General features: G+C 53.7%; 1 long non-coding RNA gene across 1 annotated transcript in view; it reads right to left on the bottom strand.

The window, feature by feature from the left end:
* Positions 1 to 6,480, bottom strand: part of LOC128774256 (uncharacterized) — a 113,128-nt gene that overhangs the window by 67,547 nt on the left and 39,101 nt on the right. The gene's annotated exons all lie outside the window — the stretch shown is intronic.

Raw genomic sequence — 6,480 nt, 5'->3', positions numbered from 1 at the left:
TGATGACTGGGCCACTGAGGGGAGGAAGTGAGCACCCAGGACCAGGCGCTGGGAGACCCGGGCGAGGGGGTGTAGTTTTCCATTCCCGGCCAGGAAATAGGCGCAGACTGGGTGGAGGGCCAGCCCTTCCGCTTCCTCGGCTCTCCCACCAAAGATAACTGCCTTCCTCTGGCTTTGGCAAAGCAGAAGCGGAGGTGAATAGGAAGCCTCTTACCCAAAGGCAGGAGACCCAGCTTCCCTTTTATGGTTAAGGTCAGAGAAGCCTCTCTTGCCCCCGAAGAGATTCCAGAAAGGTGGATAAAGCCGCTAATCTGGTCCTGGGGCACCTGCTCTTCAGCCTGCAGAGTTTGCTGTCTCTCACCCCTGCCACTCTCCCACCATGCCAGAGAGGGACTGAGCAAGGCCAAGGCTTCGAGCCCCTCCCACCCCACAGGAACTATCTTCCCATCTTCCCCTTTAGAGGCTTTGGGCCTGGAGGTGTCTGGCTCTGGAGGTCCTGCTTATTCAGGGGAAAGATAAGATGCGAGGCGGGGGCAGGGAATGAAGGCAACGTAAGATACCAAGATACTGTAGAGGTCATGGGAGCAGGAAATAGCAGCAGCGGTCATGGGCTTGGAGACAATGAGCAGCCCCAGAAGCCTAGCCCCCCACTGCCGAAAGGGCAGGTGTCCCAGGACCACGGCAGCTCACAAGCAGAGAGAGTAGGATTCAGGGCAGCGCCAGCCCCGGTTCCTGGTCCCCACCCTGTGGTGACATCTGAGTCCCCCCAGGATTTCGGGAACACTCTACCCCCCATCTCTTCACCCTAGCTGACCAGGCAGCCCAGCTGGAATCCCTCTCAGACCCACCAGTCACTGCCTGCCTCTAGACTTGCCCTGTCTGCTCTGGGTGGGAAACCTTCATTTTAAATTTTCTTCATTCCTGCTGCTGCCTCTCCACTCTCCTTCCTCATGTCCACTCCCTTCTTGTTTCTCGGTCTGTCCTGACCTTCAGACTCTGAGGCGTCACACGGCTGACCCTTCAGGTAGTGAAAGATGCGGCTTCTGGAAGAGGGCATGAGGGAGGCTTGTTACTGGTGACTCGTGAAGGTCAGCACTCAGTCACTCTTGACATCTGCTTCTCAGCCTCAGGCCGAACCCCGGAGCTTGAGAAGTCACCTGTGTGAGTGCCCAGAGGTGCACGAGGATGGCTGGCCATGGGAACTCTAGGGAGGGAGCCCCAGCCCTCTGCTGCCCTCTGCTGCCTGCATACCTCCTATCTGCCGTGGTGGAAGGCTCCATGGGCTGGAATGGAAGGAATATCAGATCTGGAAACAGATAGTCTGGAAAAGTACTTACTTTGGTTTCAGAACATGTCACAGGCAGTTCTGGCAGAGTGTTTCGTAAAGACTGTGGAGGGGGACCAGAAGTTCCAAATTTGCTGTAAAGGCCACTATTGTGAGAATTCCCAGGTACGTGTTTTTTCAAAAGTCAAAAATCCTTTGATAGGATTACCACCCCGGACTGTCTCTGAGTCACCCTCCCGAACCCGGCACTCACCTGTTCAGAATTTCTGGATGGATCATGGGTTCAGATTTCAGTTCCCAGTTCTGTGTGTGGGCCTCCTTGGTGCCCTCCTGAGTTGAAGGTGGCCACGATGGACAGCCGGGGTCACTAAGCCCACCCTGCACTTTGGAGGTGCTCAGAGTGTGTTCGTTGAGTCGAAGGAATGACTATAAATTGATTATAGCTCATCCCAGTGTCTAGACCAGTGATGTCCAATAGAATAAAATGGGCGGCCCAGGAAGGCTAGCTACGTATGTGTCTTTAAATTTTTTAGTAACCTCATTAAAAAAAGAAGTAGGTAAAATGAATATTAATACTACTAAGCAAATCCAGTATGTCCAAAATATTCTCATTTCAACATGTAATCGACATAAAATGATCATTGAGATGTTACATTGTTCTGTTGTTGTTGTTGTTTGTGCTAAGTCTTTGAAATCAGCAGTGTATTTTGGACCTAAGGCCACACTAGCCACACTGCAAATGCCCCAAAGCCACCTGCGGCCGGCGGCTACCATGCTGGACGGCACAGGTCTAGACGAGAATTACTAAGTATCACTTTCTAAACCCAGGAAACTGAAAGAAGGCAAGGCCAGAAGAGGGGAAATGAACGAGGGCAGGATGACCTTGGAAGGCTTGGGGAATTTTAACTTCATCTAGAGTGAGAGCTAGATGCTTCCGGCCCTGGAAGCGGTTCCGGCCCTGGGGAACGTGCCGCAGGGAGTGTGGGATTTCTATCACCCTTTCAGAAGCACAGCGGAAGCCAGGGGCAGCCCCGGCCCGGAGGCTCAATGCCCAGGAAGCCTCCTCTGGCCCAAAGCGCTTCTCAGGCAAAGGGCTGTCCAGCAGCGGCTGAGCGTCAACTTCTGGGCTTTGAAGCTGGAGTTCCATTCTCATTTCTTGAGAAGCCACAGAGGTAGTAAGGGAGTAAGAGCTGCACCCCACCCGCACACAGATCCCCGAGGCCCTCCCACCAGCCCCTGAAACCCTCTGCACCGCTGGCCGGGCTCCAGCCTCCATGGGGGCCCGTCAGGCCTTCTGGTGTTGAAAGAAAAGGCAGGAAACAAGCGTTGTCGGGGCTGGGCCTCAGCTATGGCTATTGTGTAAGAGGTCTAAGGTCTTACAGCCTAAAGACCATCCCTGGTGACAAGTCCCAGAGCGCGCCCGGGAAGCCCTTGCAATGACGTGGGAGTCAGCGGGGGCCCGTCGTCACCTGACCCTTCGGGAGAGAAGTGTCTCCCTGATCTATGAGATTGACGAGGCTGTGAAGCCACGGATAACATCGTCCACGCAGAGCCCCACGAGAGCCTTCCACTCGGTCACACACAGCCCTCCAGGTCAGCTGTAAGGGGACAAGGTACCACCTGGTCCTCCAGACGGCTGACACAATGCCCCTGATGCTCGCCTGCCCTCTGCTCTCCCCATTCACGTGGTCCATCTGACCACGAATTAAGAATTGAGACCAAGTCTGACTCAGCCCCCAAGTTCAGGGATGACAGCTGTATTCTCTATATTCACTGGCCCCAAACTGCCTTGGGGGGCAGCCCGGGCCTCGGGGCTCAGGCCTTGAGCCCCCTCTGCCTTCTTGGGCGATGCTTTGTTGGGCTCCGAAGCATTAACTGCTGCTCCCCTCACCCCCACCCTGGCCCCTCATCACAGTCCCGGCCTTCAGACAGTTTGAACCCCTGCCCGCTTGGCAGCCTGCAGGCGTCCTGACGAGTGTCTGACCAGATGCCAATCTCTATTCTCCCCAAGAGCTGTCTGCTTCTCCCTGGCAGCTGTAGTGCCCACTTGGGTTTAAAAATAAACTCACTGTCTGCTTGCCTGACCCAGGAGCTGCCTCCGGGTTGAGCCTGATCCTGTCTGCCTCCGCAAGTATGGGGCCACCGCCTTGCCACCTCAGGGAACACGCTCTAGCGTTTCCGCTGAGGACAGACCCTACAAAGCTCGTCCTAGGAAACTCCGTTTTGTCACCTGTCACTTCTCCGGTCTGAAGGTCATCCTGAGGATTGAAGCACAGGTGTGGGGTGCTGCGAGCAGGACTGATCTTATGGGGAGAGCGAGCCCCTGGATTGTTCAGACTGGCACCAGTGCAAAACCGTGGTCTCCAGCCTCAGCTGGGCGCTCACGGCAATGGCGCAGGTGCACCTGCCCTCACCTGGTGGCTGCCTCTCCCTCTCCCCACCATTTTTCCTCCTTTGCTCATCACAAAATGCTCCCCTGCCCCGCATCCTCCTCCTACTTCACACTTAATCTGAACACCACTCTTAAAATCTTGCCAGCACCCCCCTTGCGTTTTTTTAAGTTTATTTAGAGAGAGAGGCGGCGTGAGTTGGGGAGGGGCGGAGAGAGGAGAGAGAATCCCAAGCAGGCTCTGCAGTGTCCACACAGAGCCGGATGAGGGGCTTGAACTCACGAAACTGCAAGATCATGACCTGAGCTGAAAGCAAGAGTTGGAGGCAACCACCTGAGCCACCCGGCCGCGCCGCTCCCCTCCCCACTGCCCGCCACTCGCATTCTTACTGTTGTTCTTGGGTCCTTCCCCGAAAGCATCAACTCCTCTGAGAGCCCCCTCCCCTCCAATCTTCTTAGGACATCATTCCACCACTCACCAATCCTCTCTTCTGATAACTTCTACTCCTCCTTCCCATAACCCAACAACTTTCTGTCCTTAAAAACAAAACCACGGCCACCAAAACCGGCCCCCGCCACGGGCCTCACATCTTCACAACCACACTTGTTGATAGAAACCCCTGCTCCCACTGCCCTGCTTCCTCACCGTCCATCCAGATGTTCGAGCAAACGGCGGAGGTTGCCAACTCCAAATGCATCTGTTTCTCCACCTCAACATCTGGATCCCGGCAACGGCCACCTCCACTTCTCCGGCCCTGCCCTCTCCAGTTCTGCCTCACCCCTGGAGCTCTGGATCACGCGTTTGCCCCCTCCTTGCCTCTACAGCTCATTTCAGGGTCACCTTCCCCTCTCGGCTCCAATGGCTTTTGGTTGCTTGAAAATTTTTGCCCTTGGACCTTTTCCCCATTTACGACTTCATCACCCACTTTATCTAATTCCTTTTTTTTTTTAATTAAAAAAATTTTTTTTTAAGTCATCTCTACACCCAACATGGGGCTCAAACTCACAGCCCTGAGATCAATAGTCGAATGTCCTTCCGACTGAACCAGCCAGGTGCCCCTATCTGGCTAATTCCTATTCAACCTTTAGCTCTTAATTTACGTGGCTTGTTCCAGAAGGCCAGCCTGCAGGCTCTCAAGCCCTCCCTAGGTCTACGTCCTCAATCCACATTCAGCCTGCTGGCCTGAGTGGTCCCCCACATCAGCTCCATGAAGGGGGGGCCGGGTCTGCCTTTCACAGTCACACGCAACATTCCTGGCACTCAACAGATGTTTGTTGAATGAAAAAAAGGAGGACCATCCACAGACCACAGCAGGCTGGCTGGTTGTGTGTTGGGCTAGGAGAAAGAGGAGAAACGTAAAATTGGACCTAAAAATCCAGGCTGGCTCACCACTGTGCTTGTTTAACTGGAGTTTAAGCTGGAATTTGAGCGACCTTTGGGATGTGGGAGCAAAACGGTTTCACTTGAGACATACCCCATGGCATGTGGTCACGGCAGAAACTTCTTTCCCAATGCACGATAGAAAGAAGAACTGACTTGCTGCTTTTAAAAGAGAATTAGAAGAGTCTATTTGCAAATCCTTCCTGTCCCCACCCAGCTTCCCTCTTAGTTTCTCTAGATGGATCGTCAGAAACAGCCTGCTTCCAGCACCAGCCCCCCCCCCCCCCCGCTTCTACGAACCTTCAAAGTCAGAGCCCCAGCCGAGGGCCCCCCGTGGGCACAGCATCTCCCGTGACCGTCACTCACCAAATAGGGCAGCGCCGTCACCAGCCCCACTTCACAGATAAGGAAACCCAGCCTTAGCGGACACACCCCCTTGAATTCACTATGTTTCTAGAAAATTCATCTGACACTGTTGCTTTTATGGAAAGGTCCTATTTTCTGCCACCCAGGACTCTCCTCATGTCTTCTCCAGAGCCTCTGCACAGGAACACTCAACACGTCCTTGTTGGTGAGGACGAATGACACCCTATGCCATCCCTGCGGCCCAGAGTGGGGGCAGCGGAGCCTTGAGGGACAAGTCTGCCGCCCGACACAAGGACCAATCGCTCCCTTCGAAGGACTTTTCTGCATTTTTCCCCTTTCCGAGTCTTTCATAAATGTCAAAGGTTTATAGTGTTTATTTGCTAAAATACTTGCCCAGCATCTCCAGGAGCTTAAGGGGAAAGAAGAAAGATGTGAGGAAAAAAAAAATCTAATAACCAGTGTTATCGCAAAGGGGATGGAGACCGAAATCCTGCTTATTCAGATAGAATTGCAGAATCTGGAGACCACGGACCCAAGAAAGTATCTGTCCGACGTCCCAGCCGCCTCCTCCTGCCAGACCCCCAATTTGGCCTGTATAGATTCCTGAACTGGAATTCACATGGAACACTTCAAAAACTAACAGATTCTTTTTAAAAAATGTTTATCTATTTTTGAGAGAGAGAGAGCAAGTGGAAGAGGGGCAGAGAGGGAGGGAGACACAGAATCTGAAGCAGGATCCAGGCTCTGAGCTGTCAGCACAGAGTCCAACGCGGGGCTCGAACTCACAAATCATGAGATCGTGACCTGAGCCAAAGTCAGACACTTAACCGACTGAGCCACCCAGGCGCCCCCAGCAACAGATTCTTTACCTGAAAACTTAAGCTGTAACCAAGTTCGGCCTCCCTCCAATCTCTCCGCACTGGTGTCCTCTCCCTAGGACAGTCCTTTAAGTACATGAACACCTTGGGAGCGACCCCAGGCAAGTCTTCTCTTCCTCAGGCTCCAGATCCTTCGAATTCAAGTGCTCCTCCCTGTCCTCCCTGTCCCACCGCTGCCTTC

The sequence above is a fragment of the Panthera pardus genome, unplaced genomic scaffold (assembly GCF_024362965.1).
Source record: "Panthera pardus isolate Hobbes unplaced genomic scaffold, ASM2436296v1 HiC_scaffold_3, whole genome shotgun sequence".
Lineage (NCBI taxonomy): Eukaryota > Metazoa > Chordata > Mammalia > Carnivora > Felidae > Panthera > Panthera pardus.
The sequence above is the reverse complement of the archived record's forward strand: the minus strand, read 5'-3'. Positions and strand labels throughout refer to the sequence as shown.